Source organism: Sapajus apella, unplaced genomic scaffold (assembly GCF_009761245.1).
Source record: "Sapajus apella isolate SASKATOON/1434 unplaced genomic scaffold, GSC_monkey_1.0 scaffold44, whole genome shotgun sequence".
In the NCBI taxonomy this organism is placed as follows: domain Eukaryota; kingdom Metazoa; phylum Chordata; class Mammalia; order Primates; family Cebidae; genus Sapajus; species Sapajus apella.
Window position 1 is genome coordinate 16,231,360 of NW_022436984.1, and position 27,953 is coordinate 16,259,312.

At 48.9% G+C, this 27,953-nt stretch overlaps 1 long non-coding RNA gene and 1 pseudogene across 1 annotated transcript; one reads left to right on the plus strand and one right to left on the minus strand.

Moving 5' to 3' along the window:
* Positions 1–838: 838 nt before the first annotated feature.
* LOC116524233 lies at positions 839–2,822 on the minus strand (annotated as a pseudogene).
* A 1,085-nt stretch (positions 2,823–3,907) lies between these two features.
* On the plus strand, positions 3,908–27,953 carry LOC116524234. Its single transcript, XR_004257229.1, has 4 exons — positions 3,908–4,111; positions 10,580–10,710; positions 11,325–11,389; positions 27,574–27,953. It is a non-coding gene; the product is annotated as an uncharacterized LOC116524234 (long non-coding RNA).

The following is a 27,953-nucleotide window of genomic DNA, read 5'->3' on the forward strand; positions in this document are numbered from 1 at the left end:
CCTTAGTGCCTGGCAAACCAGGTTGGTTTGTAGCCCAAATGGAAGGTGTTCAGAGAGGCAAAAAGTAGCTGATGAAACAATGAAGAATGATTTCTTGCAGGAGCTGAGGGGAAATTTTCTCATCCTAGGCATTGGTTTTTGACCGTCTTCTTGGCCTTGCCTTTCAGCCAATCTAGGTTTCTCAGTCTCTAAACCCAGACAGAAGGGGAAGGAAACTATTGTTTCTTGGACACCTGCTGCTGTCTGCTGCTCTACATTTTTAATTACCTAATTTTTTTTTTATGACTCCGATTTTAGAGACAAGATATTGAGGCTTGATATGGTTCTGTAATTGCCTAAGCTCAGACATCTGCCAAACAGAGGAGGTGGAAGTGACAGAGTCCACCTGACTCAGAAACCCGCTCCCTTCTCGGTGTTTTGCTGTGTGGGGCGGTGGGTGAGGGCAGGGATATGGCTGGGACCTTATCTTGACAGATGTCCCTCAGTCTAGGCGGATGGGACTCTCTTGGGATCTAGGGAAGACCGCAGCTACTAGACAGTAAACTATTTTTTTTTTTTTTTAAGAATTAGGCTATTTTATTTAACATGTCATAGATAGTCATAAAGCAAGTCCATATATTTAGTTTTCTGATATCCTAATGTATTTCCACAAACCTTTTAAGTCTACAATTTTAGATAGTTTTCCATCAGGGAGGCAAGATACATATACATGATTTCTTTTTATATGTAACAAATTAAAGGTTTTAAGAGGATTTAGTCTGTAAATCAGTAACAATTTAGTCATAACACCATACAAACCTATTTAAATATTCAGGAAAGAGATATTTAAGATTATTACTTAGTCTTATAAAATGATGAATTGTAGCCAAATTGATACCTCTGTATTCTTACTTATGTTTCCTGTACTCTTACATCATACTGCTTGGCAAGTAATGTAAGTTTTGACATAATTTAAAAATTCAATTAGTTGTAAACAAATTCTAATTTGTTAAACAATTCATACATTCCCCTTTACTTACTACACTACCTCAGAATTAGTCCTCCTTAAAAAAGTAATCATCCCACATAGAAAAAACAACTTGATCTCTTCCATAAATATTTTCAAGTATTGTAAGAACACACATCCAAGAAAAAACTGATTAAAAACTGACATTTCATCTTGCTTTACTAATTATGGAATAATAGAAAGACGTAAAAATCACGTTCCTTAATATTTCTCTGCTTAACAGAGAAATACGAAGAAATACTGCATTTATGGTTATGGGCTATTTTCTAGCCTCTTCAAGTACAGGACACAACTATGGTTCCCATCAGTAAGGAGAAATGAATAGTCAATCTTACATAACACACAAGAAAGATGAGAGACACAAAAAGACACACTGACTTTGGCTTTTAAGAACCTAATGTGAACCCTGAAATGCCAGATCCAGCAACACAACACCAAAACAAAAGACGACAGCAGCAAGCCGCCACTTCACACACTATGAAGAATTCTGAAATGCATCATAGCCTTCTTCCCATCTCATGCTCCCTCCTTTGGGTGTCTTTGTTTTTCTGCTCTTTGGCTGCAGCGGTTCAAGGCTTGCCCAGTGCATCGGTTCAGCTTTTCTCACAGTGATCTCAATCTTCGTTGCAGTCATAGTGACATAACTTTGCTTTACATCAGTCACACCCCATAATTTCACATTTTGATCAAATTCTTTCTCTCCTTCAAATACAATTGTGCACATTTAACAATGTGCTATTTGCTTCTACTCGACTGAGCTCTGGAAGTGAATTTTAAGCACATACTGAAATGGTAACTTCACTCCAGTCTGATGCCAGTCAGGTCTACATGGAACAACTTTTCCCAGCATCCTTTTCAGTCCACATGTGTTTCCCTGTTGACAGCCCTCTTGGGCTAAGAATGTATTAAAATCAGAAGTTTCTCTTCGACAACAGCTCCAGTGTTTCATTCCCTCATGGCAAATAGGTATTCCAGAATGATATACACAGACTTCTTCTAGACTCTTGCACCCTGATATGTCTTTGAACACCCTCCATTCTTACATGAGGTCACAATCCTAATTTCATCATTGTCTTCTTCATTTTTTTTTTGTTTTTGAGACAGAGTTTCACCCTGTCTCCCAGGCTGGAGTGCAATGGCGCCATCTTGGCTCACTGCAGCCTCTGCCTCCTGGGTTTGAGAGATTCTCCTGCCTCAGCCTCCCGAGTAGTTGAGATTACAGGTGTGTGCCACCACACCCGGTTAATTTTTTGTATCTTTAGTAGGGACAGGGTTTCACCATGTTAGTCATGCTGATCTCGAACTCCTGACCTTGTGATCCACCCACCTTGGCCTCCCAAAGTGGTGGGATTACAGGTGTGGGCCGCAGCACCTGGCCCAATTGTCTTCTTTCTTATCTTCTTCATTCCGTGATGACAGTTTATCAGGTGCTTGTTTGGCGGAACCAGATAGTTTTAATTCCAAATTCGTTATTGGCTCATCTGGGCTTGGCCTTTTTATTGCTTCTACTGACTGTGGGGCTTGAACGATGTCTTCCTGAAATTTGGGTTTCAATTCAGATAGTTCTTTCTTCTCAGTAGTCTTGACTTCAGGTTTGACTGGTTCTGGTGGCTTCTCACTAGCATGTCTACCTTTTGTACAGCCTACAACGCTTAAGAAATCAGAAAAATCAGTTGTTCTTTTCTTACAGCAAGACCAGCCCTTCAATGCATCGGGAAAGTCTGGAACACCTGGGTGGTGTGGGCAAGCATCATCGGAGTTACGTCTCAGGATCGAAGCGCTGACTGCAGCCCCGGCTGTAGCACAGCAAGGCCATTTCTTTTCCTACCGTCACAGGCAAGGCCCAAACGCTGAGAACGGCAAGAGGGTGTGTTTGCACTCGCGTGTCGCCAGCACCGGTGTCGACAGGGAGCTGTTGTAAGCACGTCTGTGGGCCCGCTCTGAGCCGTGTGGCCGTGCCGACGGACTTCTACCACACGGTGTCGCTGCGGCTCTGCCTGAGAAGGCTCCCCGAGGCCCGGGAGCCGGGCAGGGCGGGCCACAGGACCAGCCTCCGACTGCGAGGTCACCCGCAGCCTGGGGGGCAGCGTGGGGCTATCCGTAGCTTTTCAGCCTTTCCTGGACCCTACCAGGACAAGAAGAGCGGGGAGAGGTGCGAAGGAGGTCTGGAGAGGAGGAGGCTTGGGACAGTGCAGAGTCCTGGCAGTGAGGGTGACCGCTGACCGCTTTCAGGAGGGACAGCGACCACTGCCGGGGAAGAAGGGGATTCCCACCGGCTCCATCATCTCCCATGCCCAAAGAGGGGCGAGCTGCTCCGCCACGGCGTGTGTAGGTGGGAGGGGGCTCGGGCAGAGAAGAGGTACTTTTTCTGTCCTCCAGGCTGTGTTGGCCAAGTGAAGGCCTGGGCTGGAAGAGCCAGGAGCAAAGAGGAGAGTCGGGATGCTGAGCACCCAGCGGGTGAGAAGGCAGCCCGGCCATCACCTACCTGCTGACCACACAACATCCTCTGTGAGCGCCCCCCCCCCAACTCTGCCACCACACACACACTCTGCCTGCAGCTGCCATTAGGGAAAATGACTCTTGGCTCTTTCACGGTCTGTTCTGTAGGTCAGGACTCAGCTCTTTCAGATCCTTATCGAAAAGCAACATCACACTTGTGTCCAGGGGTTCGAGACCAGCCTGGGCAACAGGACAAACCCCCTTCTCTACAAAAAAAAAAAATACAAAATTTAGCTGGGCATGATGGCACACACCTGTAGTCCCAGCTATTTGGGAGGCCAGGATGGGAGGATGGCCTGCACCCAAGAGGTCAAGGCTGAGGTGACTATGTTCACGCCACTGCACTCCAGCCGTAGGCGACAGAGTGAGACCCTGTCTCAAAAAAAAACAAAAAACAAAAAACAAGGCAACATCACCATCAATCAACTTTTAAGTTTTCACAGCCCACACCAGCAATGTTGAAGTTAGGTCTTAGAATGGAATGGTGTCTGCACTCAAAGGCAGAGTGAGCAGCTCCTCGAGGATCCTCAGCTCCCTAGCATGGAGGAGTTCATCAAAGCGCCTCTGAGAGCAGATCGTGATGGCGCAAGACAGTGAGTGAAGGAGGTGCGGGGGCTTGGGGAATGGGGTGCTTGGAAGTGAGACAGTGAGCATGGGGGCTGCTACTGACCAGCTTAGTCATCTCCACAGTTCTGCCTTTCCCGGTCTCTGGGCTGAGGGCCGTGGTAGAAATTTCCCTTTGGAAACTTTTTAGTATGAAATTTTCATTTGTCAACTGTTCATGCAGAATCAACCAAAAGGTTTTATTTGACTTATATTTAGGTTTTCTTTTTTATTTAATAGACAATCCAATCACGAGTTCAAAATGCAAAGGGCTCAAAATAAGCAGCCTTTCCTGTTTAATATATAAACAAACAGACAACCTAATGCTTCCAGCAGAAAAGCAGCAAGGACATTAGCAGACAATTCATGGAAAAATATACCCTAAGGTTGCAAAGGCTTTTCCTGTGAGGCTTGCTTGACTTTAATGTTGGGATATTTTTGATGTACAGAAGTGTCAACTTTTTTGCAATCTACGTTTTCCCAGTGTAATCTCTTCTCAGCTTGGAAAGTCACTGCCCATTCTGAAATGGGTTAGATGGATTTGTCTTCGTTGTTTTTTTTTTTTTTTTTTCCGTGCTGCTCTCTCATCCACCTTGGAGATATTTTTATTATGATGTAATTAAGAGACGGAGCCAGGGGCCGGTGTGGCACTGAGGACGGTGCCTGTGCAGGACAGTCAAAGCCCGGGCTCCGAGCCATCTGCTGTCTCTCACAATTTGGGAATTGTTCATGGCAGGCCAAGCAGGCTGAGAGGAGCCAGCCTCGGGAAGTAAACACTTCCTGTTGGCAAAGAGGGCCTGGGGGACCTGAATTGGCCTTGGGGACGCAGGACAAGGGTGAGAGATTCTGCTCACAGCCTGTTTGCCCTGGTCAGTTGGCCCAAGGCACAGGTGTCCCAGGGCATGGAGGTGGGTGTAGGGAATCTGGGTGACTCAGCCTGAGACTTGGGGACTCCTGTCCCCCAGGCCAGGGGAAATCAGACCCTGTATCCTGGGGAGCCAGGGAGCCCCTAAGACTGACAGCTCTGAACAGGAACCAAGGTGAGCTTGTGGGGTGGGCCCTCTGGGATCTGGAGGAACCCGGTTAGGCGGGACAGGCATTCGTCAGGGCCTCCCTCGAAGCCAGCCTGCCCTTGTTTTATTTCATAAAATGGTACCGAAGTGGCTGAAATGTCCTGCATGGAAGGTGTGCAACCTTGGGAAACAGAGTCGCTGTACCTGTACCAGGCCACTGCAGGGTGGGCATTATTGCCTAGTGCCCTCTCTCTCACTCTGCCTCCCTGGATGCTGGGGATGGCCCTGTAGACCTCGTTCATAGGGGTCCCCTGCTTTTTGGGCACCTTGTCTGAGCACTGAGGAGGGGACACAGCTCTTGGCTGGGAGGTAGAAGACTGAGCGTTGCCTTCAAGCCGTTCCCACACCTGTGACCTCAGTCTGCATTCTGCTCTTTCGTGGGTGTCAGTTGTCTTGTCCATTAAATGGGATGATGTTCTTGTTCCAGCCAGCACACTGGATGACTAAATGAAGGAACAGGTGAAAAGCCACACTGGAAAAAGGAACCATTCAGCTGCAGGACATCCAGGTGCAGTTCCGCGGGGGGCGAATGGGGTTTGGTTGCCCACATGGGCTGTGTTTCTTTGTGGCGCCAGCAGGTGGCAGCATTGCCCTTGCATGTGCCGGCTCCACTCCCAGCCTCTCCCAGTCATGCAGCGTGTAGGGCAGGAGACCATTCTTCGCTCAATTAAATTCCCATCTCCCTGGGCAGAGGCCAGGGATAGGAGGGATCTGAAATACCGTGGATGGGAAGGGCCCGGAAAGAGAATGAAAACCTCATTCCACCCCTCAAAAAAGCACAGATAAGCCAGGAGGGAGGGATGTGGTGTGTGAGCCCAAGGGGGCTGATATAAGGGGGCTTCAGCCCGCTCCTTGGGCTGAACGGGGACCTTGCCCTCACTGCCATAACAGTGTCCCCCACCACCTGGAGGAGGGAACTGGGGATCCAGAAGGCTTGGGTCCTTGTCTTTGGTTGGAAAAGTCAGCGGACATTGCAGTGGGGCACCTCTATTTTTGTGTGCGAAACAGGGTTGAAAACTTAATTCATCCTGTAATTTAATTGTGCAGAAAACAGGTAATTTCGTTATTTATGGATCTATAATGAATCTAGCCTTTCTTCCAACCTCTGCCTGACGATAAGTGAGAAAAATAATGAAATTTTCAACTTGATTTAAACATCCCGGGGCTGGAGTGATTAGCTGGTCTTGTTAAGTGATTTTGTTCATTTCTCTTGGATAAAATGCTTAGTTCTCAGACTGCTTTCCCTGGCTTCCCCCACTGTGGTGCTGTTGGGATGTTGCAGACAGACAAGGGCAGCTTGTGGGGCATCTGGCAGGAGGCAACAGCTGGGATCCTGGGGTGTTGGTGTCCCCTGGACACAGCAATGTCCCCTCTTCCTCCTGGCCACTGATCATACTAGAAGCTGAGTTTATGAACCTCATGGTCCAGTTCCTCCTGGTCTGGCTAGAACCCCTGTGGTGCCCCCTGCTGACCAGCCCTCCTGCACCTGGTCCCTCCTCCCGACAGGCTCTTCTAGCTGAGCCATGTGGCCCCAGCAGGGCTGCTGGCTCACAGGAATGGAAGTTGACTTTGAAAGCTGAACTCCAGTGGTGCCTCTCCTTTACTGGGGAGCCCTGTTGGGCTGGAGGCAGAGGCCGGATTGGTTTGCAGCTGCCTGGGATGCCACTTCTTCCCAGAGTTCCAGTGTGAGTCAGGGACAAGGGCTTCTCCCTCTCGGGGAGGGGTGAGTGGGCCAGTGCTTGGCTCCACTTGTTTGCTTTCCTTCTAATCCCTTTCATAATTCCCCTAGGCAGGAAGGAGGGGACCGACACTCTTCCTCTTCTTGCTCAGTCATCCATTACATAAACTCCAGGGCCACACCCAAGGAGAGAGATGAGGGAATCCAGGAAACATGCTCTCAAAAGAATAGCCTGCTTTAGAAGACTTTTGATCTGCAGCATAATCCTGTTTTGCGTGTCAAATGCCAAACATTACCACCTTTTTTTCTTCTGTGCATTCTGTCTGTATCAAACATTAATCCTGGTCTCTCTCTAAGCAGAGATGCATGCCTCAGGCCAGTGAAGGTGACGATTATGTACCCATCAAGGCAAAAGAGAAAAGCACTGCACTCCAGCCTGGGCAACAGAAATAAAACAAATTTTTTTTTTAGTTTTTTTTTTTTTAAGAGACAGGGTCTCCTTCTGTTGCCTAGGCTGGAGTGCCATGGTGCGATCACAGCTCACTGTAACCTTGAACACCTGGACTCAAAGGATCCTCCTATCTCAGCCTCTGAGTAGCTGGGACTACAGGCGTGTGCCACCACACCTGGCTAATTTTTTAATTTTTTTTTTATAGATGGGGTCTTGCGGTGTTGCCCAGGCTAGTCTTGAACCCCTGGGCTCAAGAAATCCTCTTGCCTCAGCCTCCCAAAGTGCTGGGATTACAGGCGTGAGCCATTGTGCCTGGCCCCAAAATTTTCAAATATCATCCTTTTAAGCTTCAAATGTTACCAACATTGGATAATGCAACCAAAGGAAGCATAACACATAAAACATGGGGGGTTTATCCACAAGGAGAATTCACTGTCTTGCTGATGTTAGACTCTGTCCTCCCAGGGAGGATACACCATGAGTCAGTACATGCCACTCAGTGAAAAAAAAAAAAGAAAAACAAAAGTCACACCCCTGTGAAAAGTTAGCCTGGCCCAGTAGGAACCCCTGCAGAGCTCACAGACTCTCAAACGGAGGCTCTTAGCCTGGGCCAAGCCAAGACCAAGTCATAGGATGAAACAAAGTCTGTGATTGGTGAGTTCTCATCCAGGCTCCTGATTTGTTCTTTCCTACTGGAGGAAATGTGACATGGGCAATTCAAGCCAATAGGGAGCCTGGGGAAGGGGCTGGTGGTGGGTGTCATTCACTGCCTTCCCTCATGTGGTTCCCTCAGGAAGGGGGTCTCACTGGGCAGGGCTGAGGCAGATGGCCACACTTACAGGTACTCACTGGCACATGTGGCTGGATGTGAGGGTGGTGTGAATAACCATACCTACCTCATGTAGCTGTTGCAAGGATGAAATTACTTAATCCTTTTTTTTTTTTTTGAGATGAAGTCTTGCTGTCACCCAGGCTGGAGCGCAGTGGCACAATCTCAGCTCACTGCAACTTCTGCCACCCTGATTCAAGCAGTTCTCCTGCCTCAGCTTCCCAAGTAGCTGGGATTATAGATGCCTGCCACCATGCCTGGCTAATTTTTGTGTTTTTAGTAGAGACAGGGTTTTGCCATGTTGGCCAGGCTGGTCTTGAACTCCTGACCTCAAGTGATCTGTCCACCGTGGCCTCCTAAACGTAATCCTGTTTATAGTGTTAGTACAATGCCTATGATATAGTAAATCATGCTTGCTGGAAATAGATGCTCGGTGCCACAAAGAAAAATTAGCAGCAAGACAAAGGATTTTTCAGCAACGCAATTTTTACTTTCTGTACTGTGGGAAGCCATCATGCTACAAGAGTACAATGAACAAAGGAAAATACACAGATTTATCCCTTACACATTTGGGGTCGTTCTTACTGCTGTGTCTGATCTTTATTGGCTGGAGCCAGATCTTAACAATTTAAACTAAAACCCGACGGGCTAAAACTTAAAACTTTTCTAAACAGGTAAAAGCAATGGAGAGTTGGAACATGCCTGTGAGCACATCCAGCACAGATAACTTGGTTAAAGTACAAGGACAGAGTGTACTACGTGCCTGTAAGCATGGCATATCTAACAGCTGCATAAGATAGGGCTTAGCACAGTTATTAGCACACTTATTCTTTAACAAGAAGGGAAGCTTTAAAAAAGAACTTTTCTACTTCCCACAGGGCTGCATGTGTAGTTGCCATTCACATCCATGTATGTGTATGTTTTCACGTGAGTATCTGTAGAACTTACTACGTGACATAGTAGGCACACAATAAATGCCAGTTGTTCTTATCACTGGACACACAGAAACACAGAGATGCAGACACACAGATGTGTATATCTTCATAAATAAAGATATAAAGACACCCCTCTACCTTTACCAGATATACTTGAATCTACACTTGCAGATGTGGATGTAAACAGTCCCACATCATAATTATAACTAACACCTATTGGAAATTTACTATATCATAGGCATTGTCCTAACACTATAAAAAGGATTATGTAATTTCATCCTTGCAACAACTGCATGAGGTAGGTGTGGTTATTTGCCCCCACATAAAGCTCCATTGAGTCACACAGAGGTCTACTCAAGGTCACAAAGCTAGTAATTGGGAGACTTGGGGTTCAAGGCCAGGCAGTCTGGCCTCAGAGCCTGCACACGGAACCAGGGGCGCTTCTGCTCACGGACACCCACAGTCTTCCACACAGGCTCAGTCATGGACCTTCACCCAGGCGTAAAGAAATCTCCCATCTACAAGTAGATGCACTTCCACGGTCACAAAACTGAAGTGGGATCCTTGCACATGCATGCGGAGTCAGAGGCTCTGTCTGAGCCTTGCAGAAACTCCCAGAATTCAGATTAACTGGTCGAATGTGATAATGATTTTTCTCGGTGAGTGGGCTTCCCTCCGATTCTGCATCTGTCCAGGTGTCGGGTTAATAGCCCCCACTCTTTGGGGAATTTGGGGAGGAAGCCAGTCCTGTCTTTACCTATAGTGGCTTAATCAAGTTTTGGCCTTGTCTGAGGGTTTCAGGACTCCTGGTCTCTTCCCCACCCCCTTGTCCTCTGTGAGTGCTGGATATTGCCTGTGGGTGGATTTTTTTTTTTTTTTTTAAAGGTCTTGCTCTGTTGCCCAGGCTGGACTACAGTGGCATGATCACTGCTCACTGCAGCCTGGATCTTCTGGGCTCAAGCCATCCTCCTGCCTCAGCCTCCCGAATAGCTGAAACCACAGATGTGCACCACCACAACTGGCTTAAATTTTTTTTTTTAAAATAGAGATGGGGGTCTCACTCTGTTGCCCAAGCTGGAGTACAATGGCACAATCTCGGTTCACTACCGCCTCTGCTTCCCGGGTTCAAGCGATTCTCCCTCAGCCTCCTGAGTAGCTGGGATAACAGGCGTGCGCCACCACACCTGGTTAATTTTTGTATTTTTAGTAGAGATGGGGTTTCACCATGTTAGTCAGGCTGGTCTCAAACTCCTGACCTTGTGATCCACCCGCCTTGGCCTCCCAAAGTGTTGGGATTACAGGCGTGAGCCCCCACACTTGACCAAGTTATACTTTTTATATGACTGCAAGTCTGCCCTGTGTTGAAGACAACTGAATTTAGTTACGAACCCCTGAGGGGATTCCCAATAGACTGGGAGTTTCTGCTGCAGTTATTCTGTGGCTGCCGGTGCCTTGTTGCTGTATGTTGCCTATGGGGGAAGAAAACTTGTCTCTTTAACTTACAGATCTTCAGGGCCAGCAAAAGGAACCCTCTCTAAAGAACCACACCAGAGGGGCCTCATTTGCACCCGGACCTGAGTTGGAGGCTGAGGCCCTGGATTTGGAGCCTGAGCCTGAAGGCTTCATGGCCGATACCGTAAGGGTCTTGGAAGGGGAGTGTGTTTCGCACGTGGGAGGTGTGTGACTCATGGGAGGCAGAGGGCAGACATTGTGGCAGCTGGTCTTCCAAGATAGCCCGCACAATGAGTCACCCCTAGTATGTCCAACCTTGTATGGTCCCCTTTCTTAAATTCTGTGGAAAGCCAGTGATGTTTGGGTGAGGAATAAAGACATTTATTTGTACATTAGCGTAAATTTACTCTCTAGAATTCATTTGTTTGCCTTAACTTCAGTAAAATTAGTAATCATGTTTTTATAACAGCGAACTCATCATTTGTGTTCCAGTGACAGTGCTGGTCTAAAGGATGAAAGAGGAAACAAGCTTGTGTCAGAGTTGTTTCAGTCATTTGCGCTGCATAACAAACTGCCCCAAAACTTAGGGGCTGAGAACCACCAACATTTTATTTTTGTGTGTTTCTGTGGCTTGGCTGGGTTTAGCTGAGCTTTTTCTGCTGCGCATGCTTGGGAATTCTCTTGCGGCTGTGGTTGCGTGGTGGACGAGGCCGGATCATTAAGAGGCTCAGCTGGAAGGATGGGACATCAGCTCCTTTATCCCTCTGTGTGTAATCTCTGGCCTTCTCTCTCCCGTAGAGTTGCTGGTCGCTCCAAGAGGGTAGCTGGACTTCCTCCATGGCTGGTGCCCAGGACTCCCAGAAGTGAGTAAGTTAAATGGGAGGAAAAGGATGCTGCCAGTACTCCTAAAGGTCCATCCAAAAGTTATGCAACTGCGTCCACTGCATTGCTATTTGTTAGATGAGTCACAGGCCAGCCCAGATTCGCTGTGGGAGCACCACACAAGGCATAAGACCAGCAGGTCTTGTTCACTGGGGCCTTCTTTGGAAGGCCGGGACCACAGTGCTGGAAGTGGTGTATTGTAAGAAAAACCTAAAACCTGTGGTGTACCGAAATGTCGAGATGGAGTGAGGAGACCTAGCGAGGCACTGGCAGAAGAGTTACGTGAGCCCCTCACCTGCAATGACGTGGACATAGAAAAGGGCGCCCAATGAGCTAGGGGATCTGGCTAGGGCGATTTCCAGGTGGAGCTTTTGAAAGTGATATTTAATAATTAGCTTCCTCCACCTGACTCTGATAAAACAGGAAGAGGCCAGGTGTGGTGGCTCATGTCTGTAATCCCAGCACTTTGGGAGGCCGAGGTGGGCGGATCACTTGAGGTCGGGAGTTGGAGACCAGCCTGGTCAACATGGTGAAACCTCATCTCTACCAAAAATATAAAAAATTAGCTGGGTGTGGTGGTGCATGCCTGTAGTCCCAGCTATTCAGGAGGCTGAGGCAGGAAAATCACTTGAATCCAGGAGGCAGAGGTTGCAGTGAGCTGAGATCGCACCACTGCACTCCAACCGGGGCGACAGAGCGAGACTCCGTCTCAAAAAAATAAAAAAATAAAAAAAACAGGAAGAGATAGAGATGAACCAAAGAAGGAACTATTTAGGTTTTGAGTAGAATTTTGGAAATACAAGGCGCCCAGGACTGTTGTTCCAGCCAGTGAAAGGCTTTCAAAATAAGAAAGGGTCTCAGGGCAAAGATAAAATTTAGGGTGCTGCCCGTAAATTGTGGCCTTCGGTAAATGTGAAATCAAGGGTGTGGTTGTAAAACCCTTTATTAAAACCTCAGAAAAATTTAAGGGCATTATTTTTGTAGACCCTTTAAATAGACAGTAGGGCTTCTGAGAATATTGTTTTTCCCCTTGAGACAGGGTGTCACAATGTTGTCCAGGCTGGCCTCCAACTCCTAGGCACAGAGAGCCCTCTGGAGCATCTGGGACCACAAGCACGCACCACCATGCCCGGCAAAGAATCTTCAGAGTGTGAGAATTTTTACTAGACAACAGGACTTCTAAGAATCCCACAGCAACCTCACAAGTGGCTTAAAGTAGCAAAAAGCCTTTTGGGCGAGAAGTAGGGGTGTGGCTATTGTCTAAAGGAGTAAATTATAATTTGGTATTTAAGAAACACAATTTTTTGAAAGAAGTGTATCAGGTTGGATGGAAAGGGATAGAGACAGTTCAAAATGAAAAGATACCTTCTGTATGAGCAGGAAGCAGGCCAAGAACAGGAAGGTACTTGGCAGCAGACCCTGGTCATTTCTTTTTTTTTTTTTTTTTTTGAGACAGAGTCTTGCACTATCTCCCAGGTTGGAGTGCAATGGCACTATCTTGGCTCACTGCAACCTCCTACTCCCAGGTTCAAGGGATTCTCCTGCCTCAGCCTCCCCAGTAGATGGGATTACATATGTACGCAACCATGCCTGGCTAATTTTTGTATTTTTAGTAGAGATGGGGTTTCACCATGTTGACCAGGCTGGTCTCCAACTCCCGACCTCAAGCTTTCTGCCCACCTCGGCCTCCCAAAGTGCTGGGATTACAGGCATGAGCCACTGTGCCTGATTGCCCTGGTCATTTCTTATGGAAAAGGAAGGATAATTGAGTGTGAAGCCAACAGTTAGGGATAGCCCCTTCCCGAGAGTGGGACCAGGTCTAATGAAGACGCTGGTGACATGTGCTTGGCTTGATTTCAGAATGGCACTGTGCAAGTTTCTTTTCCTTTTTGAATGGGAGTGTCTGTTGCCGTTATCCTGTGCCTGCTGCCTGCCTTGTTGCTGCATGTTGGCTATGGAGGAAGATAACTTGTCTTTTTAGCTCACAGATCCTCAGGGTAAAAGGAACCCTCTCTAAAGACCCATACCTGGGGGGCCTTATTTGCACCTGGACCTGAGTTGGAGGCTGAGGTCCTAGATTTGAAGCCCGAGCCTGAAGGCTTCGTGGCTGATACATGAAGGGTCTTGGAAGGGGAGTGTGTTTCGCACTTGGGAGGTGTATGACTCACGGGAGGCAGAGGGCAGACATTGTGGCAGCTGGTCTTCCAAGATAGCCCCTCCCATGAGTCACACCCTTAGTATGCCCAAACTTTCCCTTCTCTTAAATCCAGTCTGTCTCTGTGACTTGCTTTTGACCAACAGAAAGCAGTGACTGTGAGGCTTCATGACCTCTGAGGACAGGTCATGGGAAGCCTTTGGCTCCCTGGGTCACTTAGATAGCTTGCTCTGGGGTAAGCCAGCTATCATCTTAGAAATTCGATTCCTCTGAGACTGTCAAACTTTAAGGAAGCCAAGATACCCACCCCCATGGAAAGGCCACATGGAGAAAGCAGTAGATTCAGCCAGACTCCACTCACTCCATCCATCCCGACTGAGACCCGAGCTAGGTGAAAGAAGATGCTGCCATCTTGGATGTGCAGTCAAGTGAGCCAGTGTTGGACTCTAGACCAACAATGTCCAATCTTTTGGCTTCTCTGGGCCACACTGGAAGAAGGACTGTCTTGGGCTACACATAAAATACACTAACACTAACAATAGCTAATGAGCTAAAAACAAAAATCACACACACACACAAATCTCATAATGTTTTTAGAAAATTTGCGGGTCAGGCGTGGTGGCTCATGCCTGTGATCCCAGCATTGTGGGAGGCCGAGGTGGGTAGATCACCTGAGGCTAGGAGTTCAAGACCAACCTGGCCAACATGGTGAAAACCCGTCTCTACTAAAAATACAAAAATTAGCTGAGCATGGTTGTGTGCACCTGTAATCCCAACTATTTGAAGGCTGAGACAGGAGAATCACTTGAATCCAGGAGGCAGGGGTTGCAGTGAGCCGAGATCGTGCCATTGCACTCCAGCCTGGGCAACAAGAGAGAAACTGTCTCAAAAAAAAAAAAAGTTTACAAATTTGTGTTGACCTGCATTCAGAGCCATTCAGGATCTCATGCAGCCCACAAGCTGCAGGTTGGACAAGCTTGCTGTAGACCCTGCTGCCATTTGACTGTGACCACATGAGAGACCTGTCCCCATAAATGACCACTAAGCGCAGGTAACTCACAGAACCATGAGAGCTAAAAGTATTTTATTAAAATAATTGTTTTTAATTAAAAATGGTTTTTTTTTTTTGTGTGTGTGTGTGTGGAGATAGGGTCTCTCTATATTGCCCAGGCTGGTCTTGAACTCCTGGCCTCAAGTGATCCCCCTACCTTGGCCTCCCAAACTGTTGGGATTACAGGAGTGAGCCACTATGCCTGGCCAATTGATTTGAAAGCACTAAGTTTTGGGGTTTGTGATGCAGCAACATAACCAAAATAGTACAAAAGTGCACCTGTTTTAATAAAAATGTAAATTAAAATAAATTGTAAAAGATCAAAGCTTAAAATTACTTTTCTTGTAAGTTTTAAAAAATTTATTTTTGCTTAAAATCTTCAACATTATCTATTAAAATTAGAAGGCAAATATAACTAATAGTATAATGGATCCACTTTATCTAATACATGTAACATTTAAATAAGATGTTTAAGTAAAGCGAACTTTTAAATTTAAGTCTTGAAAATGTCGGGGCCGCGCGAGGTGGCTCATGCCTGTAATCCCAGCACTTTGGGAGGCCCAGGCAGCTTGATCATGAGGTCAGGCATTCAAGACCAGCCTGGCCAAGATGGTGAAACCCCGTCTCTACTAAAAATACAAAAATTAGCCAGGTGTGGTGGCAGGCGTCTGTAATCTCAGGTACTCGGGAGGCTGAGACAGAGAATTGTTTGAACCTGGGAGACAGAAGCTGCAGTGGGTGGAGGTTGCAGTGAGCTGAGATCGTGCCACTGTGCTCCAGCCTGGGCAACAACATGAGACTCTCTCACAAAAAAAAAAAAAAAAAGTAACAAAATCTTAGTAAAGATTTTTACAAAAATAAATTCATTTACAATTGTAGCATTGTTCCATGTCTGTCTAGTTGCCAATGTAAAGCATTAGTGTCATGCCTCATGCATGTTACCTACATATGTGCAAATGTAGGCGAATCATGAATTATTCATATTGCAAAATGCTCCTCAATTGCCGTGTGCAGCTGTAGCAAACACTGTGCTAATTTGTGAGTACCTCTGCAACCACAAAGAGAAGCAAGAAAGTGCATGCTCGCCACCATTGGATCTGCTACTTCTGTTGTATTCTTGCTATGTGAGAGGAAGGATTTGATCAATGCCTTTTCTCTTACCTTAGTGTGCTCCTGTCCACACTCCACAGCCAGCGTAGTGTCGTCTCCAGTGTGAACAGCAGCATAGCCCACACATTTTCACAGCATTTAGACACAGTCTTTTTTTGATTCAAGGATATAACACAAAAGATGTGAGGCGTTTCCCTGGGGCCTGAATGGTGCTGCTCATGAGAATGGATGTGTTGGAGTTAGAGGTCACGCTGTGCTAGTGCTGAGCGCTGGATCCTGAGGGGCAGGGACAGAGATTTCCATGTGTTATTTAATATGTGTGTGTGTGTGTGTGTGTGTGTGTGTGTATGTGTGTGGTGTGTATGCAGGGGTCTCTCCTGCCTATGTCTAAGGGCAGTACCGCTTCTAGCCAGCCTGTCCAGATCTGGTAGAAGTCTCGTATGTTTCTCTTCCAGAGAACTATGGGATTCTGACCCTTGGAAGACACATTTTCACTCTGACTTAGTTCTTTGGTTTGGAGCCGATTTCATAGTTAGTTATTAGCCTGGTATATTCAATGGGACGTTTTCAGCTGCAAGTGACAGAAGACCAACTCAAACAGGCTTGAGCAAAAAGGGACTATATTGGCTTTCATAACTGGGAAGTCCTAGGGCAGAGATCCAGGGCTCAAACTTGTTTCGGGGGGGGAGGGCAGGAGAGCCTGGGATTGACAGATGGCCCCACCAGGACTCCTGCAGTGGGGGGTGGGTGGTGTGGTTCCCACAAGGAGTGGGGGCAGCCAGACAACAGTGTGCCCTCCATGCCTGGTTATCACATTTTCTGAAATGTAGTTCTTGGGTCTCTTGTGCTGGGTGCCTGTGCCAGATTTCTCAAGCAGCTCAGGTGCTAGACATGAGCTTCCCGAAGCATCTGCAGCTCGGAGCAGATCCCGGTTGCCCCCACTCATGTTTCAAAGCTCTCGACCCCTCTGCACCCGTAGCGTGGGTGTGACGTCTCACCAGCAGAGCCTGGTGAGGGCAGAAGGCTTTCTGGGCATAGAAGACCATTTCCTTGGGTCTATTTAAACTCTTTCCAAGGACCCCCCAAGGACGGCTATCCTGGAAGCTTACCACTGCAGTGGTGCAAAATAAAAATGTCTGTACAATAAAAACCAAAGAAACCATCTCTGCCAAGCAAGCAAGAGGGTCATCTTTCTCCCACAGAGCTCTGGTGCCAGGCTCACAATGGTAGAGACCCCTGAGGCCAGCCTCTCATAGACATTTCACTTCACACAGCAGCTCTTCCATGTGGAATCCCTGGAAGCTGGGCACGCAGGACAATTACCCTCTGCAAGGCCCCACAGAGTCCCCTCCTGGGTGCACCTCCTCCCTGCATTCATTTTCCGTGGACCTTCCTAGCTGAAGATGGCCACTGCTCCTTGCAGCCCAGAGTCTCCCCCTGCACCCCTGTGTTTCCTGATCTACCCTCCCAAGGCTTCTTAGAGTCTGTTGGAAACCAACCCTGGGAGGAAAGAAAGGAGGGGCTGGGAAGGCAGATGGCTGCAGCTCCTGGATGCCTGGCTATCAGCATGAGGCTGGCCTCCACCCAGTGTCCTTGGATTCTAGGGATGTGTACGGGTCACACCTGCGGCCAAGATATACCCGGTGGGCTGGAAGCATTTCTTATGAGGCTCAACCTCCTCTGTCTCTCCCTCTCTCCCTTTCCCTCCGTATCTTCTTCCCCTTCTCTCCCTCCTGTGCTCTCTTTCTCCCCAACCTAAATGAAGTCTGTTAGACAAACCTTGGCACACCAGACTCTGAGCACCATAGTCTATATCATGTTCCTTTTTTTTGTTGTTGTTGAGACAGGGTCTTGCTCTGTCACCCAGGCTGGAGTGCAGTGGTGTGATCATAGCTCACTGCAGCCTTGAACTCAGGGACTCAAGCAATCCTCCAGCCTCGATCTCCTAAGTAGCTGGGACCACAGGCACACACCACCACGCCTGGCTAATTTTTTATTTTTTTGTAGTGATGGGGGGAGTGGGTCTCAAACTCCTGGCCTCAAGTGATCCTCCCACCTCGGCCTCCCAAAGTGCTGGAATTATAGGTGTGAGCCACTACACCTGGCCTCCATCATGTTCTCAAGAATGTTTGTTGACGTGAAACTACCTGTGATATATTATAGAGGGAGGAGGGCAGCTCACAAGACATTAAGAGACAGGACAAGCTCAGCTTTCTACCTAGCTCCTGCCCCTGCTCCCCAAAAAAGACAATGCAAATCATCCAACACAGAGTCATCAATTATATGTATGTGTATGTGTGTGTGTGTGTGTGTGTGTGTGTATGTGTGTGTGTGTGTGTGTGTGTGTGTGTGTATGTGTGTGTGTGTGTGTGTATGTGTGTGTGTGTGTGTATCTCACACATATAATAGTGTCCCCTTCCTTTCAATTTTGCCCTTTGGGATCTAGGCCCAAGTCCCTGAGTCAAAGCCCTCTGAAGACTCAAGGATGGCAGATCCAGTCCAAGGCAGAAATACATTTCAAAGGCTGGCCTGTCCCTCCTCCCCCTCGCTCACTATGGTGTTTGTCACTTCCTTCCCTGGGAGCATCCGGGGCCCCAGCCTTGGGGAAAGGTGAAGGCAAAATTGTTGGATCAAAGTCCCAGCACATAATAAAGGCATTTCCCAACCCCACCTAAGGACACGATCATGTGCGTTCGCTCACACAAACAGAGCCATGGGCTGGCCCACCAGAAACCATCTCTTGTTACAAAGCCAGAATCTTTCCATCTGTGTTTAAGCTCCAGCCCATGAAATAATGTCCATAAAAGTAAGATTGGAAGTGAAAATAGCCAACACAATAAATTATGGCTACACTGTGTTCTCTCCTGAGGGACGCCCTGGCCAAAGAGCCTTCACTATTTATATCTGGTACTGTGTTTTGTGTTTCCTCAGAAAGCATTCCATTTGTGGATGGGAAGAAAGGGCCTAGACGGCTGAGGTCGATCCAACAGAGCCGTGGTGCTTGGTTGGCTGTCCATGCCTGGCATCTTCCTTTCTTTTCCAAAGCAGAGTCGTTCAGCAGCAAAGCGTAGCCAAAGGCAGATTGTCTAGGGGAAGACTTGTTGGCCAGTTTCCATCACTACTGCCATCTTCCCCCTTGCAACTCAACCACACCACCACATCCCACCATGATCACAGGCGTGGATTCCAGATACCACCGCCAACATCCTCCTTTAATTCCACCTACCATTGCCCAGGCCTTGAAGAAGCGTTTGGCAGGAAGAGAAACCTGAAAGAGTCATGGGACCACAGACCTGAGGGTTTAGTATCTCAAGGGGATATAGACCAGATAAACAAATAAGTACAGATAACTTAGAACAAGAAGAAAAGTCATCAGTTAGGTGCTGAAAAGGTCTCCCCAAGTTTAAAAGAGGGAGAGATGAGTCCTGCTGGAGAATGTGACTTTTGAATGGAACTTGGAAGGATGGCTTGGATCTGGACCTGCAGAAGAAAAAGGTCTTCTCAGAAGGGATTGACTAAGGGAAAGCATGAAATTCTAACACATGGATGAGGATGGAATTCACGGAATTCCTGCACCCTCAGGTACATGAGGAGCAGTAAGGGAAATCAGGCTGGAGGAGGGGTGGGATGGACTCAGGGAATGTGATGGGTAAAAGAGCCATTCAGTCTAGAGATTTGGGTCTTTTTTGGGGGGAAAGGGGAGAGTCAGCTGACATTTATTGAGCTGAAAGTGGACGGAGCTGCTTTTGGAGCTAATCATGGTAGTGGGAACTTGGGGCCAGGAACATTCCCCTTTCTACACTCTCTTCCCTAAAAATCCCACAAAACTTTTGAGTGTTAGCCACTTGCTTTAAATCCTACCATGTCATACCTTGTCCTTTGGCAGTTGCCTTTGTGACAGAGGAGGGCACGGAGGAGAATGAAACACGCGTAGCCGTTCTCTGTTCCTCAGACCGCAGGGCAAACAAGTGCATCAGAACTTTTCTGAAGGGGGCGCTTTGCTTGGGAGGGGTGTAGTGTGAGGGTGCCAGGGTGCTTGTTGGGTTGGCAGGTACCACAGGGAAAAATGTAGCAAGGACAAAATCGTGGGTATGCCCCACTTTTTTTTTTGAGATAGGATCTCGCTCTGTTGCCCAGGCTGGAGTGCAGTGGTGCAAACATGGCTCACCGTAGCCTCCACCCCCGGGGCTCAATCTATCCTCCCACCTCAGCCTCTGAAAGTGCTGGGATTATAGGAGTGAACTACTTCACCTGGCCTGCTTTGCTCTTCTTTGAGGGATCAGCTGGATGTGGCTCTGAAGTGTTCAACTCAGAGGAGAGAACTCCAGGACTCAGGGCAAAGGCATCTTCAGGAGGTGGTAAGAGGAAGCCCAGGCTCCCTGTGTCTGAATGGTTGGACGGGGCCGGCCACCTTTCATGGCCTTTGTCCTATGATTCTGATGGGAACCCCTGGAGCTGCATCAAAGAGGCATTTCCCATCTTTGCAAATTCCTTTCTTGGCTTTATTTGACAGCCCAGCCCCCAGTGCAGTGCCATTTCCTCCTCTTTCTCTCTGGGCTGGGTAAATGTGACTTCTCTGTAGTGGGAGGAAAACGGACCAGTTGTCCGCTGGGGCTTGGCATCAGCCCTCTTTCTCTGGCAGATGTTTAGGATTTAGAACTTGGATCTCTCCCTCCACCCCACCGAGCACAGAGCGTGAGTCCAAGTAGTTGGGAACTCTGGGAGAAAAGGGGCTTGTGACCCTGCCCCGCCTGCCTGCCTTGCTATTCTCTGAGGACAGGCGGGAAGGGCCCTTCCAGTCCGCGCCGGCAGCTAGGCTAGCGTTTGTGGTAGGCGGTGTTTATGTGAATGCACAAATGTTTATGTGAGATTGCCAACCAGTTATTTATGAGTCTCTCAGCCCTTCCCCAATAAAAGCTGTTTCCTCAATGTTCTGACAGGCCCTGCATCTGTAACTAATGTGTCACTTGCTCAGCTAATGCAGTTCACTTGTGTTTATTTTTGCACAAAAGCAATTTATCCAGTGCACTGAAAAAAAAAAAAAAACCCCGGCCCTGTCAGGGGCCTTCTCTTTGGGGCAGAGTGTTTTTCCTCAAAAGAAGCTTCAAACAGCTCATGGCGCAGCTTTTGGGATGTGCGCCTGCCTGTGCTTCTGGCCCCACATGGGTCCCTTTGTCCTCAGTGTGAGAGCGTGTATTGAGGGGGTGTCTAGCAGCCTATCTGCTGTTGTCTCTGCGTACGTGGATGTGTGTCTTTGCCTGTCCATCAGTCTGTCCTGGACTGTGTGGCTCGGAGCGTTTGCCTCTGAATGCATGAATCTGCAGGGATGTGTGTGGCTCATTTTTTAAAAGGGTGTTGAGAACAGGGCTAGATCTAACTTTGCACTCCCTCTGGTTGAGATAAATCAAAGTGGGGAGAGGGAGTTGCTGTCTGGAGCTGGGATGGAGGGAGGAGGAGGGCAGGTGTAAAGGTGAAAAGGGAGGATGCTTGGCTTCAGGGCCAAAGGAGCATCAGCTCTGGTGGCCAAGGACGAGGACTATAAAACTGGAGGCAGATTGTCTACACCCCGGCCCTCCCTGCCTGGTGAATTTTCTCCTTCTCCTGCTCTTTTCCTTTTCCAGTACTGGTGGTACATCTTTGTTGCGCACAGGATGGCCTGTGGCTTGTTTGGGGCACTGAGAAAGGAGGCGGCCTGAGAGGTCATCTCCCGCTGCACACCTGGGTTTCAGGGGAAAGGAGCTGACAAGTGGGGCAAGGCGGGGTGGGGGTGGGGGGATGGCGGCAATGTGGCGGGGATCAGGAGTCAGGCTGTGTGCCTAGGATCAGCCAGAAGGAAGAGAAGCCACCCACTTAGGCTGGGGAAGGGCCTCCACCTCATCCCATGGATTGTCACTGTCACCCTGGTCAGTCACGACCCAATCTGGGCTGGACAGGAGGGTCAGAGGCTCCACACGGACCCCTCCCACTGTGGGAACAACAGCTCCCCCGTGCCTGAGTCCAGCTGGTATGGACGCGCCAGCCATGATGGCAGATGTCTTTCTTGTCACACCTAAATGGCCCAGTAGGAGTAATGGCATCTTAGGAAGTGGTTCGCAGCCACATGCCTGGGGGAACTTGGCACGTATTCACTGACACCAGCGTCATCTCACAAAGCTCAGACCAAATCATGGCTGCCTTGTCCCAGTTTGCAGGAAAATATTCAGCTTTCCCAATCTTGAGTTTTTCTCTAGTAAGATTTCATTAAATCTTTGGTGCCTGCCAAATGATAAGTATGTGGATGTTTGTGTACACATACAGAAATGGACAATTGTGCTTCATCTGAAAGGTTTTTTTCATGAACCTGGGCTGTTGCAACAGTGATTCTGTTGGACATCCAAAGCCCAGCTATGCGGCTGAGAGGCTGAGGGGAGCCGTCCCTCTGGCTCATGGTTCCTCTGGCCAGGTGACATTCATGGTTAGCCTCCTGTCTCCCTGTGACTGAGTGAATTGGACTCAGGGACCTGTTGATTTTCTGGCTCAGGTATGTGTAGATGGGGAAGGGGAAGCTGAAGGATGTCAGTCAGTTCTGTGCTTTGGTTTCCAGGTAAGGAAATTAACAAACTGCACAGTGGCAGGAGGCCTCTGAAAAGTCAGGGTTTGTCTTCCTGATCTAACTATCAACTTGGAATGCCCCGACCATAAGACAGGCCTCCCTGCCCCTTTCTTCAGGGCCTGGGGTATGTGTTTCCTCGGCCCCTACCTCCAGAGCCCCTCCCTTCCTTCTCTTCCAGTTTCTTCCGTCTTTCCTGGCACCCTGGGACTTTAAACTCTTCCTTGCAATTGAAGTTGTCCCCAGGCTGGTGGCCTTCCCTGTGGTGAGTGGGCCTCGCAGCCACTTCTGTCTTGGAAATCTTTGGGGCAGGCTCAGGCCCCTGGTGGGGGTTGGAAGGCCCAGATGTTTGGAAAGCTCAGTGTCTGTGGGTGGGGGAAGAAAGACCGAGGGGGGTGGCCATGTGCTTCGAGAAGCAGCGTACTTTAGAATCTAAAGAGAAAGCTGAGCCCTCACACTGCGAGGGTTGAATCCCATCCACAGCCCTCACCAGGCTCAGCTGTCAACTCCACATCTTCACCAGCGTGGCTCTCTCTTGGGTAATTCTGCTGACCCGCCTCTCCTGCCCACCTGACAGAAAGTCCCAGCACACAGCTGTCTGCTCCTCCTGCTGTAGCCTTGGTTTTTGGCCACGCTCAAGCCCTCTTTCCTGATTCTTGGGCCTCACCTCCCACCTAGTCTACCATAGACTGGGAAAGGGGGGTCCTGCTGAACACACAGAGCATGGAACCTATTTCCCACTAGCAAAACTGTTCCTCAGGTTCCAGAATGAGGTTTGGGCCAGGCACGGTGGCTCATGCCTATAATCCCAGCACCTTGGGAGACTGTGGCAGGAGGATAGCTTGAGCCTAGGAGTTTAAGATCAGCCCAGGCAACAGGGCAAGACCCTGTCTCTACAAAAGTAAAATTTAGCTGGGCATGGTGGTGTGAGCCTATAGTCTCAGCTATTTGGGAGGCTGAGGCAGGAGGATCATTGGAGCCCGGGTGTTGGAAGCTGCAGCGAGCTATGATCACACCACTGTACTCCAGCCTGGGGGACAGAGTGAGACTCTGTCCCTAAATAAATAAATAAAATGAGGACCTACAAACTTCAATGCCCGCAGGGACCAGGGTGACAGTGTAATAAAGGAGGCAGGACTGAGGAAAGACGGCAAATGGTGCTGAGTCCCGGGGAAGGGGGCCCTAGGGAGGGTCTGCCTTCATGGCTGGAAGGGAGGTGCAGTGGAAGAATGCTGGCTGCTGAAGCCAGTTTGTCTATTTCCAAATAGGGATTTTTATGTGAATTCTCCTAATGCTACATGTTGGCAGCAATTCCAATTTCAAGCATGGTGTGGGCCAAGCAAAACATGTCTGTTGCCTAGCTGTGATTGGCTTGTCCCTCTGCTGCTGGGAGTGGCGGTACAGCTGTCATGCTTTCCTTTTTTTTTTTTTTTTTTTTGAGACAGCTTCCTGCTCTGTCACCCAGCTTGGAGTACAGTGATGCGATTATAGGCTCAATCTCCTGGGCTCAAGCGATCCTCCCACCTCAGCCTCCTGAGTAGCTGGGACTATAAGCGCACACCACCACACCTGGCTAATTATTTTATTTTTTGTAGCGACAGAGTTTCACCATGTTGTGCAGGCTGGTCTCCGACTCCTGGGCTCAAGTGATCCTCTCGGCTTGGCCTCCCAAGCGTTGGGATTATAGGTGTGAGCTACCACTTCTGGCCAAGCTGTTATTATTCTTGATGTCTGGAGATGTGCATTCTGACTTCTGGCTTCCCTGTATCAGGTGCTGTGAAGACTCATATCCTAGGGTGAAACGTTGAAAAATGTTTTCATTTCCTGAGAATCAGATGTCTAGCCTCCACTGTCCTGCTTTTTCTCCAGGGAGAGAAACAGACCCCAGTGTTTTCACTGGGCATGGCCTGTCGAGGCCCTTGTGAGCCTGGCCTCTGGGGATAGAGGCAGGGAAGGGAGGCCGTGGGCATCCCGGTCTGGGTGCCTTGTCTCAGACGGGTGATGGGATTGAACGTGTGGATGAGGGAAAGGGAGTGTCAAGGGTGGCTTCAGGGGCTCTGGTATGAACAAATGGAGGGCTGGGGTGCCGCTTCCGGTAACAGGGATACTTGAAAGCCATTGGGTTTGGCAGGGGGTGATCTTGAAGTCTCCAGTTTTGCCTCATTGTCCCAGGTTGGGTGGCGGGGGAGTGTAGACTTTGGCCTGAGATTCGGCATTGTGACTGTGGCTTCAGCTTCTCTCCAAGGTCTAGCTTCCAGGTGGCAGGGGGTGCAGGGCCTACTCCCCCAGCTGTGCCCCAGAAGGTGTTCTAAGGCTCGGTCTGGCTCTGCAAGGCCTGCCAGGCAGTGATCACCAGGCCCAGGTGGGACAGTCACATACGTCCCAGGGTCACTGGGGCTCCTGGCAAAGCCAGTGGGATGGAAGGAGCTCAGAGTTCCAGCTCTGCCCCTGATTAATATGCAACCAAAACAAAAATCCAAAAACAACTGAAAAAAGACAAAAACAAAATAATTAAAAACAAAAATCAATCAAAAGCAGATACACCAAAACAGTGATCTAATGAACACCCGTGGAACCACAAACCAGTTTCAGAAACAAAACTAACAAATCCAGGCGGAACCCCGGGTGCACCCCCCAGCACACCTTCCGCTGTGCACCCTGCACCCCAAACAAGTAACTGCTATCCTATATTTGATATCTCTTATGAATTTCTTTAATTTTTTTGAACCACATATGCAGGTTTTCTTGAAGTATTTACAGGGCTGTTTTCTATGCTTTGAAACTGTAAATAGTGGCATTCTAGTATGTATTCTTCTGCAGTTAGCTTTTTTTCTTTCAACATGTTGGCGAGATCCATGTGTGTTGGCGTGTGTGAGTCTGGCTCACTTACTTTCAACGTTGCATAGAATTCCACCACATGCACATATCCTTTCTCCAAGGAGAGCTCCACGTGGCCCACCCGAGTGTGGCTCAGGTCCCTGGTCGCATTCCCTTCTGCGGGGACAGCTCCAGTTGTGTGGATGAGCCCTGAGCCGCCTCCCCCATCCCCTTTGGGATGCCAGGGCCCTTCCAGCTCTCCCAGGACCATTGCTTCACTGAGGAGGAATTCAAGTGGACTTCAGGCAACCTTGTGTTTCCCATAAATCAACGTTGAAAGTGAAACCCTAGCACAAGGGACTGCAATTACAACCAGCTGACTGAGGACAGGCCGGCTAATTTGAACCTGGCCTGGGTGGAAGGCTTTGTGAGCTGGGAATGGACACAGGTCTCTAAGGAAGAGGCACTGCCCAGCCCATTTCTAGGACAAAGCAGGAACACTCTGCCCAGCTCCAGCCACCAGCCCAGCCCCTGCACTGATCCGGGTGCGAGGGGCCCCCGTTTCTCTCTGCTCTGAGCCCCTTGCTTACCCAGTGGCCTCCAGGGTGAGTTTTGCCACCTGGATGTAAGATGGCTGTTGTCGCAGCTTTGAGAAGGGAAGAGTGAGGGTCTGGGACTTGCTGGGGCTTTGGTGTTGGGTGGGTGGTGCAGCATTGCCCAGGAGGGACCTGGGTCAGGGGTGTTGGGGGACTGTGGCCTGGGGGCGCTGAACCCTGCCCTAGTGCTCGCCTGAACTGAAGAGGTGACACTGTGTGTACGGGGCAAGAACTGTTGGTCTGTGTTTTCAAGGCCATTTAATAGTCCCCATTGCACAGAGGGTTTTTTTTGGTTTTGTTTTGTTTTTATGGCGCCTCACTCTGTCATCCAGGCTGGAGTGCAGTGGTGTGATCGTCACTGCAACTTCCACCTCCTGAGTTTAAGTGATTCTCCCGCCTTAGTCTCCTGAGTAGATGGGACTACAGGCTCACGCCACCACACCCGGCTAGTTTTTTTGTATTTTTAGTAGAGGCGGGGTTTTGCCATGTTGGCCAGGCTGATCTCGAACTCCTGATCTCAGTGATCCACCTGCCTCAGCTTCCCACAGTGCTGGGATTACAGGTGTGAGGGCTATGTAGATTTTTATTTTGAAGGAGGCAAAGGGGATGGGGGACATGAACCAGTACAGTAGCTGGTTGGGGAAGCGGTGTGTTAGCCAGCTCAGTCTGCCAGAGCAGACACCGAAGACTGAAAGGCTTACGCAACACACGTTCATTTTCTCACAGTCCTGGAGGCTGGATGTCCAAGATCAAGGTGCCAACAGGGTCGTTTCCTCAGAGGCATCTCTCCTCGGCTTGCGGACGGCCACCCTCTCACTGCCTCTTCACAGCTTGTCCCTCCATGCAGGCATGCCCCTGTTGTCTCTCCGTGTGTCCCGAGCTGTTTTCCTTACAAAGACACCAAGCAGACTGGATTAGTGTCCACCCTAACAAGCCCATTTTTTTTTTTTTTTTTGAGTTGGCCTCATTCTGTTGCCCAGGCTGGAGTACAATGGTACAAGTGTGGCTCACTGCAACCTTGAACTCCTGGGCTCAAGTGATCCATTCACCCAGCCTCCGAGTAGCTGGGACCACAGGTGTGTGTCACCACACCTGGTTATTTATTTACTTATTTTTGTAGAGACAAGGGTCTTGCTATATTGCCCAGGCAGGTCTTGAACTCCTGGGCTCAAGTGATCCTCTTACTTTGGCCTCCCAGGGTGCTGGAATTACAGGTGTGAGTCACCTCACCCAGCCCCTAACAACCCCATTGTAACTTAACACCTTTTTAATGGCCCTCTTTCCAAATACAGCTTCATTCTGATGTGCTGGGGATTTGGACTTCAACCATATGGCTCTTAGGGGGACGATCATGGATGCTTTATTATTTGGAAATCTTCATATTTTTATATAATTTCATTGACTCCAAAGGTAAGCAATTTCTGTGTTTCTTATGTCATATTTTCTGCAGATGGCAGTAAAGTACTTATTCTAACATGGTCAGTATATTACAATAACTTCCTGACCAATGGAAATAAAATACCTTAGAAGGGCAGCATCTTTTTCTGCGCCAAATTATTGGACTGGCAGTGGCCAGGCCCCGTGACTGTCCAGGACTTGGGCTGGCCTGGAGTAGGCCATGTGATGCATTTTGCCACGCTCACTGAATCTGAGCAGGATCATGTGACTTAGTTTCATGGACCAAGTCTCAGGAAGGTGACTGCAACAACCTCGTAGACTGGGCTGGAACACGGGACTGTGGCTTCTCTTGTTTCCTCAGACATTGCTAGAATCTACTCTCAAAGCCTGCCCGGTCTCTGGAGGAAATATGGGCGTGATCTTAAACCATCTCTGTTCCCACCATCCAGGAACTGGGAGCTCTGTGGACCTTTAGAGATGGCGTGACTGCGTGAGACTCCCCTACGAGGGCTCATCTATGTCTGCTGGGAAGCGCTGTCTCACTGCCTATCTCATTGCCTTGTGCACGGGACCACCTGGTCCCTGAGATCTGCAAACTCATGGGCCAGCTAGTGCGAGGGAGGTTAGGAGAAGTGGAGGCAGAGGGAGAGGGATCCGCAGAGCAAGCAGAGGTGTAGGGGGTGCCATTGGAGCTGAGCGTTGAGCACATTTTTTGAGGAGACACTTTGAAGCCCGCCCACATTGCCATCCACCCAGCAGACGTGGCAGCTGTGGCCTGTTCCAGAAGCCCAGGGTGTGTGGCAGCTCGGCCTGGCCTTGCACCCTCCCT